Raw genomic sequence first — 19,610 nt, 5'->3', positions numbered from 1 at the left:
CTGCTGGGCTCCAGGAGGTGTCCCGCCAAGCGGACGACCTCTGGATCCCTGTGGCGGATCTCCGCCATGGGAGGCAGGCACCAGCTCAGCACCTCTGCCGTCACCCACTTTCATGGGAGTAAGCCCCAGGGACTGTAATGGGGCTTACATCTGAGGAGCCAGGCAGAGGCTTAAGCACTGGGGTTGCAACCCCAACCACACTTTCCAGGGAGAAAGCCCCTTGGGCTATAATGGGGCTTGCTTCTGAGTAGGCATGCAGAGGCTTGGATCATGGGGCTGCAGTCCTGCCCCACTTTCGGGGAGTAAGCCTCTTGGACCTTAAGGGGGCTTGCTTATGAGTAGGCATGCAGAGGCTTGGACCATAGGGCTGCAGTCCTCGCCCCACTTTCCAGGGAGTAAGCCCTTTGAACTACAATGGGCCTTGCTTCTGAGGAGGCAGGAAGAGCCTTGGACTCTGGCCGCAATCCTAGACACACTTTCCTGAGAGTAAGCCCCATGGACTATAAGGGGCCTTGCTTCCAAATGGGCGTGAAGGCCGGGATCATAGGGCTGCAGTTCTTGCCCCACTTTCCAAGGAGCCCCTTGGGCTATAAGGGGGCTTGTTTCTGAACAGGTACAAAGAGGCTTCGTCATAGGGTTGCCATCCTCGCCCACTTTCCAGGGCATAAGCCCCTTGGGCGATAATGGGGGCTTGCTTCTGATGGAGCATGCAGAGGCTTGGAACATAGGGCTCCAGTTCTCGCCCCACTTGCCAGGGGTAAGCCCCGTGGGGGCTATAATGGGGCTTGCTTCTGAGGAGGCAGGAAGAGCCTTGGACTCTGGCCGCAATCCTAGACACACTTTCCTGAGAGTAAGCCCCATGGACTATAAGGGGCCTTGCTTCCAAATGGGCATGAAGACCGGGATCATAGGGCTGCAGTTCTTGCCCCACTTTCCAAGGAGCCCCTTGGGCTATAAGGGGGCTTGTTTCTGAACAGGTACAAAGAGGCTTCATCATAGGGTTGCCATCCTCGCCCACTTTCCAGGGCATAAGCCCCTTGGGCGATAATGGGGGCTTGCTTCTGATGGAGCATGCAGAGGCTTGGAACATAGGGCTCCAGTTCTTGCCCCACTTGCCGGGGGTAAGCCCCGTGGGGGCTATAATGGGGCTTGCTTCTGAGTCGGCATGCAGAAGCTTGGGACATAGGGCTCAGATCCTTTCTCCAGCTTCCAAGGAGTAAGTCCCACTGAGGCTAAGGGGTCTTGTTTCCGGGTAGACATAGCTGGACTTCAGGCTACAAACCTGTCCACACTTTCCTGAGAGTGTGTTCCATCAATTTTAATGGGACTTACTGATGAGTATACGGCATAAGATGAGCTCCTGTGAGTGCAAGCCAGCACAGATCCAGTAGCTCCTAAACAGGTACATGGGGATGCAAGGAACTGGGGCTTCCCATCTTGCACTGGGCTGGACTGCACCCCCAGCCCAATTCAGCCCCCCCCCCGGGTGGCCTAAAAGGGAGCACCTGACTGGCTTGCACAAGTGGCTGTGGCTGCTGCCCCCCCCCCGCCTTCCCCTCCCCCCCCAAAAAAATCTGAACAACTTAGATTATGCACCTGACAAGGAGCAGCCTGGGGTCTGGTGGTGAATAGTAGAGAAACTCAAAGTATCTTACAGGGATATTGCCCCCCCCCGGCAGTGTTACCAACTGTTTTAATGGGCATGCTGTCCTTGCTCCAGTAAGAGAGGTGGGATATGCTGTCAACAACCTGCTAACAGGTACGCAGCCCCTAATCCATTGTAGAGAGGGGTGACGCCACCAACTCACTTAACAGGTGAGCGGTCCCGGCTCTGGTGAGGGAAGGGTGATGGTCTGATGACAACCTGCTTAGAAAGGGCAGGGGTTGTGGCAATGACTTCTCTTTCCCCTTCTGCAGGATGCGTCGAGAAGCCGGTTCGTGAACTGTTCTGCGGCCATTCCATGGTAGTTTGGAACCACAAGTGGGCGGCCACAAGGCAATTTGGAACACAGCTCAGGCTTGGCCCCGCCATGCAAGTTGGCTGGCTGGCCAAGTGGGGGATGCAGTGGGGCCAGCTACTGCCCACAATGGCAGATTAATTGAAGGAGAACTTGTCGCCTGACGTATTGGTGATCCACTGGCGTGAAAATGATCTGTGTTGGATGTCCGGGCTGCTGCTCAGGCCCAGAGCAGGTAAGGAGCTTGCCACCTTTCAGGGTTGGCTGCCCGGCATCTTGGTGGTCTGGTTACCCATTTTTTCAGCTGTAACCAAGGCTTGATTCTCAATCTATTGGTAAGTCCATAGAACCCCAGGAGCTGCTAGCCTCCTTAAGAGAAATTTAGCTTTAGGATACCATTGTGTACCATAAACACATGTTGTACACAACTTGCCACATTGTGACTTCCAGTTGAAAAAGCAGTGAAGAGATGACATTCTAGTTGTTTCCAGAGCCAAGAACAGAGTTGCACTGCCAGAGGTTCATAGAACGACTGTGACAATTTCTTTGTGTACTATTCTGAGCTTAAGAATATAGTGCGCAGCCTTTGTTCTGTATGTAATTAATGGTGGGGGAAACAATGTTATTTTAAAGACAAATAAGGTAGAATAACCAAGGATGAGAAAATTAATTAGGTGTACTAGTTATTCAGATACGGTCCATGTGGACCAAACTTAATTGATGGCTTCCATTTTACACAGTGCACCATCTCATTGATTCAAAACGTGTGGGAGATATATTAAGGATTCTAATAAATATGAGCTTAACACATGTGTTGTTTGCAAAGCTGTTTTGAAATTGGGCCAGTTATAGTGCAATCCTTTGCACGCCTATGCAGAAGTGAGTCTCCTGGAATTCAATGGGACTTACACTTAGGTAAGTTTGTATAAGATTTCAACCTTACAGAATCTAGTGCAGGGGTGTCAGACTTGTTTCAGACAGTGGGCTGAGTAGTGTGTCACCTCTCCCTCAAAAGTAGACTCCTGCCTTTCTCCTACACTATAGGTGTGGCAGTTGTATGTGCTATGCTGTCTGGAGTCCAGCCTAGGGATACCACCCTGTAGAAACTGAAACACATGAAAAGGACTCTAGAACCCTTTGCTTGAGCATGAGCTCAAGCAAATACATGAGCTCCATTCCCTGTTGCTATCAGCAGAAGCTCTAGCAAAGCCCTTTTCTTTCAGTGCCTGCATCACTCACTGCCATTCCCCCATGTCTTGACTGGGGCATGACTCTCCACAGAAGTGCCTTATAAATGCTAGGTTTTGTGCAGTAAATGAACATAGTAACAGAAAAGAATTAAAGCACAGTGGCCATTAGGGTTAATGCACTGTTTCCTACCAGAAATAAATACGCATTATTTTCCTCTTTTGTTTCTCAACTTTTCTTTCTACTCCCAATGCATTATGAATAATGGCTCTACGTTCAAAATGTTAAACTGGTTGTCTTAAGCTACGAAAAATTGCTCTTGGCAAGGTTATTAGCATGTAGAAGTAGAGGCAAAGTGGCTTTGATGGCATATCCTTGTTTATACCCTTTTAAAAAAAAAAGGAATTTTTAAGTGGCTCAAAACTCTAACCTTCCATTCAGCCACGCCAGAATAAAGCAACAAGACTGGAAAGTAATATCTTGCTTTGCTGGGTACATGAATTTCACCAAAAAAAAAACCCTGTAAATATATTATGACAAAGCTCTTGGACTCTGATGTTCTTATATGTACCTCAGTGACATATAAATTGATATACTCCTTCTTTCAAGGCAAAGCAAGCTTTGGTCACCCCCATTTCTAATTACTCTGTTGTCTTCTCTCTTACACAATAAATAGAATGTTCAAATGAAAATAGGGCAAAATCATTAGGGACTGTCAATACTGTTTGAAAAATATAAAAGCCTCAGCCCTTTTCTATTGTGTTTTTCTGCCTTAGATTCAATTCCCAAACCTCAACAAAAAATGTTTGCACCATCAGAGGCATCCCATGACCTTTTACAGGAAAAAAAAGTAAAACCACAACAAGAAAAAAAGCAGGAAATATTTCCTTAGTATCCAATTACAGGACCTTCGGTCTTGCAAATACTATATCTATGGTTAAGCATCCAGGTCAGGACCTACAGAATTTTGGCATCAAAGATAATCATAAAATACTTTAGAACTGATGTATTTTCTGCTGTGTGAACCACAATTGCTTTGGTCACATAATAATTAACACAGAATGGAGTTGCTTCCAGTTTTACACAAGGTTTAATTTGATTGATAAAATGAATAATCCAGGGCATAATCCTATAACTCTATTGTCGGGGTGAATCCGACAATATGCAAAGTTAAATTAAAGATAAAAAATCTGGTACCTCTACAGAGTATTTTTTTTAAATCTCTTAATTGCGTTCAAGTACACAACACATGTGCATAAGAGAACTCTGACAGCTTCACTTCAAAGGAGCATCTCAGAGGGGGGTAGTATCTGCCGGTGCTAAGAAGCACATGTTGTTTCAAAATGAGCGGTTTCCGCAGACCCGAGATGATGTTTAGAATGATCCAGGTGTATGGAGGGGTTCTATCCCAGCCCTGCAACCATCATCTGCCAATAGGGAAATGCCAAGTCTATGAGGGGGACCCTGTACATATGGCTGCATCATTTGTTTTCTCAGCCATGTGGCTGCTGTTCACAGAAAGCATTATTTAAAAGTGAGTGGTTTTCACATGGTGGAGTTAATGTTCAAAAATGATCTAGCCATATGGATGGGGGGAGGGACTCAGCTGCCTTCTCCATGCCCTTCTCTCACTTTCACAGTAGTATCATAAGTTGTTTTTCCTCAGGATAATTCCTAGGAGCACATTTGCCATTCTTCTCAGCGCCTTTCCCCTCCTTTTTTGTCAAGAAGCTGTTACCCCAGGCACATCCACTGCCTTTCATCCCTAACCTGAGAAGTCATAAAATATAATCTTTCCTTGCTCTTTTCTTTACCATCTCTTTCCTTGCAACAACAACAACAAAATGTGGGCAGTCCATCCTAACTAGCACTGGCGCAGCAGGGCCAGACAGCCTCCACTGTATTCAGCGCTCACTGGGATCAGGCTGAAAGTCTACTCAGGGTAAAGGGATATTTTTCTCCTTGCCCCAAGTAACACTCCAGCCTGTCCAATGGGGCTATTCAGATCTATGCCAGTTAATTTGCTGGCGCAAGTCCAGTGAAGGGCATTCAGGCCTGGGAAGCGTCCTGGGAGGGTCTTGATCCAGCCCCTGTTCTGCCCTCCTCCCACCTAGAAATACCTCCTCTCTTTCTCCATTCCACCACCCTCTGCCACACCTCTTTGTGCCCAGTTTTTCACCCATCTCTGCCAGTGAATGATCTTCTGGATGCAATGGCATGAGATTTAGTGCAGGCCTTCCACCAGATCTGCTTGCTCTCCAGATGCTGCAAATGTGCTTTATGGCACATGATTGACACCCTCAGCTGGTGCAGTGGCCGCTGCACCGACCAAAGACAAGGTCGACCAAAGTGGCCGCTGCGCCGACCAAAGACAACACATTGTGCTACCAATGGAGGCAAGTAGTCCTCAATCCACTTAGACAAAGAACAGGAAGGGAGTCCTTCACCACATTCAAGTGTGGAGTGAGGAGTAAGCTTTGCACACAGAACTCTCCTTCACACAGGAATGACCCCGTGTATCGACAACAACACCCCCACCCCCCAAGCATGCAGCACATTCTCAAACTCTTGCTTGAGATTAGCTGAACACACAAGGAACTGCTCTCATATACTGGACTTACTACTAGACAGAACAACCCTGAATTGCACAGTTTTGTAGCAGTCTGCTACAGGTCTTGTACCTGGATTCTTTAACATATGGCAACTCTTACGGAAATTGACCGAATATGCTATCCTTGAACAATAAAAAGAAATTATTATTATTATTATTATTATTATTATTATTATTATTATTATTATACTTTATTTTTACCCCGCCTTTCTCCCCGAAGGGACTCAAGGCGGCTTACAAAACAAGGTTAAAACAAGTTAAAAACATAATTTAAAAGCAGATAAAAACATAACATATCATAAAAACAGTAGTCAGATAAAAACTAATCAGGTAAGAGCATAGGGCAGCAAATTAGAAAAGGATCAGGCCTCTGAGCAGATGTTAAAAAATGTTAAGAGATGTTAAAAAGATGTTAAAAAGGCCAGGAACTCAGAAGGCTTGTCTAAACAGAAGGGTCTTCAGGCCTCGCCAGAAAGTTACAAGAGAGGGAGCCGTTCTTAAGTCAAAGGGAAGGGAATTCTATAGTGTTGGTGCCACTACTGCGAAGGCACTATTTCTTGCCGCTGCCCCACATACCTCCCTAGGCGGCGGCACTTGTAAAAAGGCCTTCTGTGATGACCTAAGAGGATGAGCCGGATTGTATGGGAGTAGGCGATCTCTAAGATACCCTGGCCCAGAGCAGTATAGGGCTTTAAAGGTCAAAACCAGCACCTTGAATTGGGCCAGGAAACGAATGGGCAGCCAGTGCAGCCGCTGGAGAAGCGGACTGACAGAGTCAAACCACCTACCTCCAGTAACTATGCGGGCCGCCCCATTCTGCACTAGTTGCAGTTTCCGAACTGTCTTCAAGGGCAGCCCCACACAGAGCGCGTTACAATAATCTAGCTTCGATGTCACCATGGCATGGATCACCGTGGCCAGGTCTGCATGATCCAAGTATGGCCGCAGCTGGTGCACCAGCCAAAGCTGAGCAAAGGTCCCCCTGGCCACAGCCGCCACCTGGGAATCCAGGAGCAGCTGCGAGTCCAGGTGGACCCCCAAGCTGCGAACCTGCTCCCAAATCCCTATACATTTGGGTTCTGGAAAGGACTTTCAAAGCAGAATGTGTACCTTCTTGGCAAAGGTGCTCCCAAATGAAAAGTATTTTAAAAAGTATTTGACTCCGTCCATACCAAATATGGCAATGCATTTGAATACATCTTTCTTCTGTCTTATCTATGAAGAGAAACAGATATGAGAATCCAGTGTAATGCCCCCTTGGGTTTTGAGTGAAAGAGACTCTCAAGTGCAGTACATTTATTACATGTTTTTGTAAGGATTTGTCATTGGAGAAGATCCATAGGTAAACAATATGTTCCAGAATCATCTCAGTGAGGTTAAATCCCTTAGACTTAGTAAATTGCGCTAAGTTTTGCCCAAGAGCATTTTGGATTCCAACCAAAGCAAACAGCTGGAACAGAAGTGACAAACTAGTTAAAGAGCATTAGGCAAATATGGTCTCAACTAACTGAAATTTATCACATTATTCAGAAAAGTATGCTTTGAATTTTTCAGCCTTTCACCTATGTTGTAAAATCAATAGGATCAGGATAACTAAGCAAAAGGTAAACAAGAAGAGACATTCTCTTCCCAAACCGGAGAAGGGCAGCTTTCTGCTCCCCAGCCAGGATGCCATATGTCCAGGACACCAAGGTCCAATTTGCATTGCCAGAAAATGTTGCATTGAACTTTACGATACAAAGTCCAACTGCTCTGCCAAGCTTTGGAGAATAGATCTACCACTGATGGATTCGTGTTTCTAGCCAGACAGGAAAACATAGAAAATTGGACCTGATAAAAGCCAAGTTGCTCAGCTTAGAGCAGCTTAGAGGAGGTATATATATTGCACAACTGATCTGCTGGCTGGCTCAAAAAATGTGTATAGTATGTGGTGACTTCAGGCTGTATGCATAATGTGTAGTATAACTCACAGATGTGGATGGTGGAAAGAGATGTGGATCTTTTTATCACATAGAGAGGTTTCATGCCACCAATGGGGTTTGTGTCAGAGCATTGCATGGACATACAGTTCTTGCACAAATTCAACTACAGTACATGTACTCAGCAAACACACTAACAGAAAACAGAGAAAAGTGATACTTATAGTACAGGCAATTCCGCCCTGCCATTCCGCTTACTAAATGCAACTAGCGTCAATGCAACTGCAATGCAGGCCCAAAGTAAGGGAACAAATGTTCTTTTACCTTGAGGAGGCTTCTGTGACTGCCCCCCAACCCAGGATGCAGCACATGCCCCATTGTTATGGCTGCTTTCATGCTTCCACTGCTTCTCCTCCTCCTTGCACTCACTGAATTGGACAAGGAAGAGGGGACTGGAATGAAAGACAAAATGGAGAGGGAAGGAGAGTGGTGGGCCAAGCATTGGAGATGCTGTTGTGCACTTTCCTCTCTTCTCCACTTCCTCTCCCATCCATTCCCCTCTTCCAACCCAGGGACAAGGAGGGGTTGGCACATCAGCAGGTATGGGGGGGGCAGCAGTTGGCACACTGCCTCATGTTCTGGGAGATCATGGGCCAGCCCTACTGTCATCAACATGTTTATACAAGAGGCTCACAATCACCCTGGGGGCTGGGGATAAGAATAGGCCCTCAGTTTGGCTGTACTTGTCGTAAGAGGCGACTAAACAGCCACCGGGTAGATGGGACTCGTCAGCCTGGGAAGGCAGCTCATCTGAGAGAAGGAAAACTCTGATCCCAAACCTCCACTGCCTTCTGGCTACATCCAGTTATGGAAAAGGCTTCAGGAGTCAACCTCGAGGCAAAATCCGGAGCCGGAGTCCCTGAGGCAGTTCATGGCTGAACACAGTCACGTTCTGGCAACTTCTGCGACGCCGCTGGAACCAACTGTATTGGCCTCTGCCTTTCCATTGGACCATTTCAGCGACGTGGAGAGGGGGGATTTGCTGCATGGGTAACAGCCTATCCTCCATACCTACTTTACCCAGGCTTCGCGCACTGGAGAGGACACTCTGTCCCAGAACCACCATTCAGAGCGTGACACCATAGTCTTCCGAGACTGAAGGATGCCAACATGTATGATGACAGTAGGGCTGGCTTACAAGGGTGGAAGAGGCTCACAATCACCCTCGTCCACCCTTGTACGCTGGAGCATAGTTCTTCCAATGTGCTCCTGGAACCCCTGTAATTGCAATAGTTTTCCAAAGCTGCACACTCCACTATAGTTAACTGGGAACTCTATTCGTGCAGGAGTGATTTGCGCGCATGCATCAAAATGCACACGGAGCTCTGAATCAAGGTGACTTTTTTCAGATCTATATACACAAAGGATCAATCTTGTTATCTTTATCTGCTAGAGATGTAGATATAATGCCGAGCAAATAAAGTGTGCGTAGTTCACTTACAATAAGGGCAATCCCAAATATTGCAATTGCAATGTGCCTCAAGTACAGATTCTTACATTAAAGTTTCATATGTTTACAAGGAGTCTTATATCTCCTTTTCGAAGAGTCAGTTTGGCAGTTGCAGGATTTCGGAGCCTAGAGTCTCTAAATCGGTTCCCTACCGCTACATTTAATGAGACTACTTATTTTAATGTTATTTTGCAGCAGGCTCAGTCCTGACATATCCACCGTTTATGTTGTACAAAATGTTATGTGGTTGTTTTTTTTCCTATAATCGAGCATTGCATATTAAAAATGAAAGAGATGTAATTTAATTTGAACAGTGTTATTAATTTGCATCTAAGTGCTGCTGTCTGCTGAACAGAAAGGTGGGATGGGTAGCATTTTGATGTGTGTATTAATTATAATATAGGAGCTAGGAGGCCTTCTTTTATCTAATATGTGCCTTCTCCAAAATTGCAGCATCATGGGGTTTGGATTAGTCTCCTACAGATTTCTATATATAAAGGCTATTCTAATCAGAAATCGATGAGATATCCCAGTCGCTTCAGCTGCCAATCTTCTAAATTACTAATGCTGTGCCAAATTGTTTCAATTTTCAGATTGAAAACAGTGCTATTTGGAGTGGGGGGGGGAGAACTATCCCTTCTAATCCTGTGAGAATGTATACTTCTTTTTTCAGTGTAGTTTGCTGTCACTGTTTTCCCTGCCTGAAGATGCCCGTCTGCCAGTTCTTCTTATTACTGCCGTCTTCCTCCTTGATCAGCCACTTGGGGGATCTCAGCAAATTAGGAAATTACTTAATTATTAAATTAGGACATTTTGCAGTGACCTTCCTCCCAGTCACTACCTAACCAATTATATTTGGCTACCTGTTGGGAAGGCAAAAGCATTCAGGAAGCATAACCGTTGTGACCATTTTGGATGCAATCACTGAAACATTGTCAAAAATGGCAGTGATTTATTTTTTAAGGCAGCCCAAAATGTTCATGGAAACCACTTCTTCCCCAACACACACACACACGCACACACACACACACACACACACACTTCCAGCTCATCTCTATAAACTGCAGTGTCAATATTTAATGCAGACGATCCACACAATAGTGAAAAAAGAATTTCTAGTGACAAAAGACTATTTTCATTCTTGTGCTTGAGCTTCTTTTTCAGCGGTTCCCATACTATACTCCACAGCAGTGACTTAGAACCCCTCATTTTTCTGTCAACAAGGATATAATAATAATAATAATATACAGTATTTATATACCGCCTTTCTTGGTCTTTATTCAAGACTTTATTCAAGGCGGTTTACACAGGCAGGCTTATTAAATCCACGCAGGGATTTTTACAAATTGAAAGAAGGTTCTCTCTTTCAAGAACCACCACATTCAAGATGTTACACTCCGATCTGGTTTAACATTCTGGCCTCCATCCTCCCACGCTCCGAGCAGATGGAACAGCTCAGCTGCAGCTTGCCAGCTGCTTCAAGGTCGCACGGTGCCGGTGGCCTCGAACTGGCGACCTTGTGGATGTTAATCTTCAGGCAAATGGAGGCTCTACCCTCTAGACCAGACCTCCTGCCCTCTAGACCAGACCTCCTGCCCAAGGATAGTTTCCTATTTAATCTAGATGTTACACTAAATATGTAATGTGGTCTAGTGGATTTGTTTTGTTTTCTAAAGTACCAACCAGGAGGACTGTGAAATGGAGCAAAGCCACAGAGAGGGTGGCCTCTAGGGCTTTGCTATTGCCATGGTTCCAGTCTTGATTGCCTATCTCATGCACAATTAAAAATAATAATAAAAAGGTTCAATGGAAGTTGTGTTTTTTGAGTTTTTTCTTCCACTACAAGGAATAGCATGCAGGGCGACCCACTCAGGAAGAACTAATGCAAGGGTGGAGCCCTAAAGCCCTCTAATGTACCACCATAATTCCCTCCCCCACAAAAAAGCCTTGTGTTGATATAATTATTCTAGTGACATGGTAGATAATAATGACGAAAACCCTTGAAATGTGTTGCTATTTGGCTATTTAACTAGGGTTACCAGATTCAAAGTGGGACAGAGGTCTTGTACCTTTAAACCAGGGGCATCCATACTTTTTGGCAGGAGGGCCACATCTTCTCTCTGTGTTGGGGGATGGGGAAAAAAGAATTAATTTATGTTTAAAATTGGAATAAATTTACATAAAGGAATATATTAGAGATGGGCCTTATAGGAATGAATGAAGGTCTCGTGATAGCTCAAGTACTATAAAACACCTTGTGCAAAGCAAGACTGACCTTTTCTTTGCTGCCGCTTCACAGAGTGAAACAGCAAGCAGTGGAGGGAGCCCTTGGCCCGCAGCTCGCGCAAGAGGCCAAATAGTCAGCCCTCATGCTGAGAGCAGTTGCTCTGGGCCAGCACAGGCTCCAGCAAGTCTCTGGAGGGCCAGAGGCTTGGAGACTGGGGGCTCCCCGCAGGCCAGATTGGGGGTCCCCAAGGGCCACAAATGGCCATGGGTTGGAGTTTGGGCACCCCTGCTTTAAACCATCATGTAGAAGAGGGAATTTGGGGGTTGGAAGGGTTTAAAGCATGGAAAGGTTTAAAAAGTTGCACCTCCAAAATTCCCTCTTCTGTACAATGGTTACAGATATAGGCAGTCTGTCCCACTTCGTATCTCGTAATGCTACATTTAACCTGAAACATACCCAGAAGCAGGCCTCGTTGTACCTTGCTAAATTTTCCTCTTCACACACATCCCCACAAAACCTGCACTACAGGTTGAATCTCATTATTTGTGAGGGTTCCATTCCCAGAATTCATGTGGATGGCAAAAATCACATTAAAGCAAATCCATTTAAAAAACAATCTCCCTTTGCTAGATGAGTTAAAAGCAGCCTTGCTGACCTTTGTGATGTAAGATAGAGTAATTAGGTAGACCATCCATCAATCAGTCTCTCTCCAGGCTCTTAGAAAGGCTTCATTCCAAGCCAGCGATCCTTCCCTTCACTCAGAGCTCAGCGCTGGAAAAGAATGCAAAGTGATTGTCTTTCTTTCACGTTCTCAGGGGGAAGGGAGGGGTTGCTTGCCTTGGAGTGAAGCTGTTCTAAGTGCCTGGAGAGAGAATGATTGATGGATTGTCAGCTAGCTGCCCTCTCGCATTATTTGTTACTATTGTTTGAGACTATTTGTTTTGCATTATTTGTTACTATTGTTTGAAACTATTATTTGTTACTATTGTTTGAGACTATTGTTAAATGCCTTTTCCTTTAATTTACAGGGTTCTTCTCATCACATTGAGATAAAACCAAAGGTGAAAAATCAAAACCACAGGTGAAAAATCTGTGAATATTGTGAGAATAAAAATTAGGTAGTTCTGTGTGGGTCACCTTTTTCTTTTCAGGGAGGAAGGAGGGGATACATGTTATCATGCTGTTAAAAATAAAATGCATTGTCAGGGTCTCATCTCACCTTGAACTCAGGGATGCAATGTAGTCCTGTGAGCTATGCCACATTACACAGCAGTAGCTGATCTCAGTTAATAAAACAACTTCTATTCAGTGAATGCTTATGGAATCCAGAGATTATACTGGGTCTTTCACACTGAATAAACTCAGTGACATTAAGTAATGAAGAATGAGCTACTTCACTGACTGGCAAGGAAGTCAGCGGCAAAGGCTTGGCAAACACATTATTATCTGTTATATAGATAATAGAAGGGAAGGCACACATAGCTACCTCACCACATCGTGCAGCGGACTGAAAGCAGGGTTTCCTTTAAGTTTTGCCATTTGTATCTGACTCTAAAAGAGTTCAAACGTCTTGTGCAAACTAGAATCCTAATGGGGGGAAAGAACCCCTTTGGTTTTTCCATTTTCCAGGCAACCTGAAGAGAAGAAGCTGACAGCGTATGAAACCAAGCAGACCCAGTTCATTTCTCCTCCCCAAGACCGCATTTCACTGGGTAGCCTTTGCAGATCTAGATAAGTGGAATTGTAATGTCATTCATTTATAATAAGATTTAAATCTAAGGACGCTTTTATCTCTGACAGGATAATCATAGCCCATGGGGCCATAGAGCCTGATAGACAGGCCCCCAATATATCAATCACTGGTAATGAAATAGCAAGGCAGAAGCAACAGATTCATGTAGCATCATGTACGTGCAGGAGGGGAGGCACCATCAAATGCAAATTGTCTAGAACAGAGATTTTCAACCTTTTTCATCTCATGGTACACTGACGCTAAAATTGGCAAGGCACACCATCTGATTTTTTTACAATTGACAAGGCACACTAGGCTGCCTGGGGGGGGAGTTATGTCCCCATTTGCCCTACTAATAAATTTTTCTCCTCCAGACTCCCAAGGCACACCTGTAAAGCTTCCCCTGTTCCTTTAAGGGGTGAGGAGTGATGTGATCCCCAGGATCAGTAAGGAAGGGGGGAGACGGAGGGGACTTTACCTTACTTTCCATGGAAAGGCTACATGATAGGGCTAAGTTAGGACTACAGCAGACTCCAGAAGGTGCAGGGAGCCCTGTGCAGCCCTCCTCAGGACTCCCCCATGCTTAGAATCTTCAAATGCAGCAATTGCAAAGCACTTCCTGTTTGCAGGAGGTGCTTTGCCATTGCTCCTTTTGAAGATTCCAAGCCTCAGGGAGCCCTGCACAGGGGGTCCTGCACACCCCCTCAGTGACGCGATCCTGGGGAATCCTGTTGCTGCCCTCGCCCCTCCCCCACAAATACTTACTTTGGGAGTAGATCTCACCAAAAGTTTGAAAATAACTGCACTAATGCTTTTTAAGTCAGCAACTGCATACTGAAGTCTCCCCCTTTAATCCTTTTTGTTTAAGCCAAAAATAGAAACTTTCCCCCTAGTTTATAGAAAATAAAGGACACATAGAAAGGAGTGGAAAAAATTTCTCTTAAAAGACAGCCTTAGTAGGAGTAGCCTAATGCCATTTCATTTGCATGCCTGTCTGAGTGAGAGATATTTTTTTCTCATAATCTTGCCCGCTTAGTGCTCTATTATCTTCAGTTACCCATCTTTTCTTTTCTTTTGTTGGAGGAGTTCTTGCTTTCCTAAAGGACTACCAGGTAGAAGGATGACATTTCAGTACAGACATGGAAATTTGTGCATTCTGAATAGCAATCATGAAACGAGTTTCTAGGGAATCTTTATTTATATGGTCACAATTAACATATCAAATAAATCAGCTTCCAATCTGCAGATAGGCCGTGAGCCTTTCGGACTCAGCCCTATGCGAAACGCACTCAGTGTGCAATTTCCACTACAGTCAGGAAAGGTGAGTTAAAAGAAAATCCACCTTCTCCATCTGCTCTGACCAAAGCTATTTCCGTATGTCCCATGCCTTCAACATTTGTCATTTGTACAGCAACCTCACAAGGAAAATATGAGAACATTTGCATGCAGAACCCCATGTCTTCTGCTTGAGGATGCACAAAACCCTCCCTGCTATTTGTAGATATTTCTGCATCATCACACATTGTATATTTTTTTCTTTACAAAAGTATTTGTACCTATTTTGACAAACATTGCATTTTTCCCCCCTGAAGGAGGCATGAGTCGTCTGTGATGGCAGGATTTTCTCATTGGTTCAAACATATATTCATTGGGGGCAGTCACATTAGGGTGCATTGTGTCCCCTTTCATGTATTTCATTTGTGCAACATCTTGGACAAGCTACAGTTTGTTGGCTTATATGCTTTTCAGATACACAACAACAGTTTAGAAACCTGTTGCTCTATTTAGCACATTCATACACCTCTGAATATGAGACTTTTGCTTCTGAAAATGAAACTCATGGATTTTTCCATGCATTCTTCCTTGGTTTGATGTCCCGTATTCTGTGAATATGACACATCATCAGGAAATGAAGTAGCATAGACCCTCAGGGCTTTCTCACAGTAGGTTTTTTGTGCAGCAATACTTTTCATACTGATTTACTACTGCACAGTCTGCAGGTAGGAGTTTGGTGTGTTGGTCCAAGAGTGGATGGGGCACACAAACTAAAACTTAATTTGGACAAAATGGAGATATTTTTGATTGAGGTCCTTGAGCTCTTGGATCTTGTACAAGTAGCAAAGCTGAAAGAATTAAGTAATCACATGCACAGTAAACCTGACAAATGACAATACAGTGATTTTCCCAGAACTAGGCAACTCAGATTAACACCTTCAGTGTACAGCCAGGCCTGGTGTCATATAAGCCACTCTGACAGTGAGCAGCTCACTACCAACCCTGTGCTGGCAACAGTGAACCACTGAACCTCTGCAGGAGCAAGTAGATTGGTAGAGGGGGCAATTTGGGGGCAATTGTGCAAGGATCAAGTCAAGCCAGGGGTGGGCCATGGTGGACTCTCAGTGGCAGTGGACCCCGTGAGATCTTACACCCCAGGCCTGAACTTGGACATACCAGATATACACCAGGACAACCGCTGACATGGTTCTGAGTAGGTCCATTGGGACACAGGAGTGGCAGAATAGGTAAGTAAAAATTTTCTTTACTTAAATTTCCACCATTCCCTTGACTCTAGCTTGTCTGCAGGATGCAATAGAGGCTGTTTTTGACACTGCTGCATCCCATAGACCAGCCCTGAATAGGACTGAGCCATTAGGCACTTGAAGATGACACCTTCATTCTCTTCCTAATTTTTTTTCTTCTTTTTTTATCAATGGTAATGATCCATGTAACTGCTGGTTTTCCCAGAAAGAAACATACTTATTCATCTGTGCCACTTCTATATTTCAGAGATAAATCATCTCATTTATCACTAAGGTACATCTTGGTTAATGTTCCAAACATTTCTCATAGGTATCTTCAACCAACAAAATTAGGAGTAAGGAGGGCTGTGAGTGAGACTTCAGAAAAAGAGGAAAGTAATAACAAATTAAGCAATATAAAGACAACCAATTGTTGAGACAGAACTTACAATATATTTCCACACTCTTGCACTTCAGGGCAATGCACGTTTGCATGGAAGTTCCTCCCAACAAATTCAAAAGACCGGATCTGACATGACGTGGAATCCCTCCCCACTGTGAGCAGCACTTATCATTCCATCGCACTGCTCACAGGAAGTTGCTCCATTTTCATCGCACGACTATCTGGGCAGTCACATCTGCCTGGAAATCTGGGCATGAAGCCTGCCTGGGACAGTGGGCTACAGAGTTGACTGCCCAGAGTATCATGCAACAAAGATGAAGGGGCTTCTTCTGAGCCCCACAACAGTAGGGGAAAAAACCCTTAGATTAACACAGTCAGGGCGCAGTCCTAACCCCTTATGTCAGTGCTTTCCAGCACTGGCATAGTGGTACCAATGGGACATGTGCTGCATCCTGCAGTTGGGTGTCACTCACAGAGGCCTCCTCAAAGCAAGGGAATGTTTGTTCCCGTACCTCAAAAGCTGCATTGCCCTTATGTCAGTGCTGGAAAGCACTGACATAAGGGGTTAGGATTGCACCCTCAGTGGCACAAGTTTCTTTGTGTGTCCCAGTATTGACACATATGAATTTTTTGTAACATTTTATTTTCAATATATGTTCAGCATTTTTAGATATGGCATATATAACAAAAAACTAAACAGTGGTGGGTCATGACAGTGTTCAATAAAACTGTAGTTACCACACAACACAGTAAAAGTTACAGATAAAATTTTATGTATGCCGAGCAGTAGGGATATTAGGTATATTATTAATAACTATAATAATGAAACTGATCTAATTCTGGATAGGCATTCACAAAGAGACTTTTGCTTTGTAGATGCAAAGAAGGGAAACCAGTGCTTCCCCCCTCCCAAAAAAATCTGAGGGCCTAGGATTCCAGGGGACCTTGATTTGAGATGAAATCTTATCTTTTGTTAAGATTTCTGCATTTGTGTCTTAAGCTACGGAACAGGGAATGGTGTTTTCCACATATTGGTCCTGGTGGAGCATGCCACAGTCAGACTTTTTTTGTACCTATATCTTGAATTTTGTCAAAAGGTCTTGTTCCCTGGGTTTAATGGCACCGAATAGATCAATTTTTCCCTAGATAACTTCTTTGCCATGTAATGAAGCAAATTCCCCTTAAAATTGCCCTTTAAAATTAGACAGAGAATGGGACGAATTGACAGATTTTGCTAAATTCCTCAAAGCATCAGGAATCTCTTTTAGTAACATGACAATCCTGAAATTTATGAAAATATAAGGGATGAACTGAAGCAAGAGTCCCTTGATTGGGAAATTTAAATTACCAGTCCCTTTATACACAGCTGTACTCTTATAGGAGAGAATATATTGCTAGAACACTAGAAGAGGAAACCCTGGAATGTGCATTAAGGACCAGGAGTTTAGATTTTCAGCCCACTTTTCCTCTGACATGCCCCCAGTGCTGCTCAGTGTTGATACTTTTCTATTTTGTACTCATGGTTCACTTCTTAGGTTCTTTTGATATAAAAATGAGACCAATTTATAGTTTGAAGATGGCAACCATGTTCTGCTTCCAGGGCCTGGCATGTAGCAATTTGGTAACTGTGTACCTGGGCCTAAGGACTCAATCTAAACCCAACTGCATCACTCTGGATTAATTCTGGAGCAAGCCTGGAGGAAAGAGATGGAGTTCCATGGAGTCTCATTTATTCCTAAACTTGATGCAGCATCACAATAATCTCATGATTTTGCACATGGACCTAGTGCAGATATTGATACGCCCCACCCCCTAAGTTCTTCAATGCAACTACAGCAAAAATGAGACTGAAGTTCTAAAACCACTGAAGATCAAGAGTGATTTTCTCACATTTTGGAACACAACTATTTTTACAAGCAATTTTTAAAGCATTGAGAGACAGTAAATAAGGCGAGGTGAAAGAAGAGTGTGTATAAAATATATGAAGTTCTACCCCAACCTTTCTGTTTGCCAGGCAATCCAGTCATGTTTCAAGAAATTGGCAGTTTGGGGAGTGTAAGGTGGGTCAGAGAATGAGAGGTCACTGGATGATGAGTCCCAGTAACTTGGAAGTGGTGCTTGTCCAATTGAAAATTTTTGTATTCTCTGCTGACAACTTCTTGGCTTTTGCCCTTGGTTTATTTAAACCAGAATGGAGTTATTACATTTTAGACCCAGAACACTCTTGAGATATTTGATTTTATGACTATTTCTTTAAAAGGCTTGTCCGTGGTGCACAGGGTTATGTAATCCCACACACAGTTATTGAGATTCTTAATATGTTGACCTGACACTGACAGGTTTTATAATACAATCACAAGATAATAGAGATACAATTGTCAGCAGATTGCCTAGTCCAGGAAGCCTCCACCTTTATCCTCCCACTCGCTTCCACTGCTTCGTCTCCTGTGCCTCCATTTCCTGAACTGGAAAAGGAAAAACAGAATAAAGTAGCAGATAACATAGAGGAGAGGAGGTGTGGAGGAGCGTCCAACATTTTAGCCCACTACCCTCTTCTATTCCACATTTCCTCGTTCGCTCTCTACAACCCTTCCTTTTCCAGGCCAAAGAGTGGGGCGAGCTGAAACAGGCACATTAAGCCTTGGAGGACACTGCCTCAGGCATGAGGACATCTTGGACTAGTTCTAGTCTCTCCTAAAAACCATGAAGCCTGAAAGCCGAAATGTTGTATGGGCAGTATGAAAACCATAAATCAATAATAATTCAATTTAAAATTTAAAAAAATAGCAGGTTTGCTATCTGCAATGTCAAAACACACATGCACAGGTAGAAATACACCAAAGACATTGTGATAAAACCATGATTGTGCTCAGTAAAACAGTAAAGAACAAAACCATTAGTATAACATCTGCCCAAAAAAAATTTTTTTTAAGTTTCTGGTACCTTCTAAGCACAGGACTAGAAGTTCTGTGATTGTTTTCCCCAAGGGCCTTCCTTTGTCAGGCAAAACAGCAGTGATCAGCTTCAAACTGAATAGAGGACCAGTTCCCCCTCTGTTTGTGTGTTAGAGAGAGAGAGAGAGAGAGAGAGAGAGAGAGAGAGAGAGAGAGAGAGAGAGAGAGAGCATGATTGTTAAATCCTTTCTTTTCTGACAATTTGTCCATAAAAACCAGCAGCCTCTGGCTGCTTTCTTTTCCACAACAGGCAGAAGACACCAAGACATGAGTTGTTTATCTCTCAGGAAAGAAACCAGCTTGGAGGAGGCAAGTGAGAGAAAAAACAGTTAAGAGAAGAGTAAGTAGCAACTCCTCCTGTCTGTCCTTCACTCTACCCGACAAAAGAAATTCCTTGGAGGAAAGCAGCAGGAACTGCACTCAACATGAAGTTCTATACCCTGACTGTCCATAATTGGACCTCGTTGGGCATTTGATTCCACTGGCGTAAGAACAAAATGGAGTTCAGAGGAGGCACGGGTACATGTCTCTCTGCAAACCTCCCTTCTGACAATGAAGGAACTCAGAGCAAGTTTTCCCCAACAGCTCT

This window comes from Tiliqua scincoides, chromosome 3 (assembly GCF_035046505.1).
Source record: "Tiliqua scincoides isolate rTilSci1 chromosome 3, rTilSci1.hap2, whole genome shotgun sequence".
Lineage (NCBI taxonomy): Eukaryota > Metazoa > Chordata > Lepidosauria > Squamata > Scincidae > Tiliqua > Tiliqua scincoides.
This window is presented reverse-complemented; position numbering follows the sequence as displayed.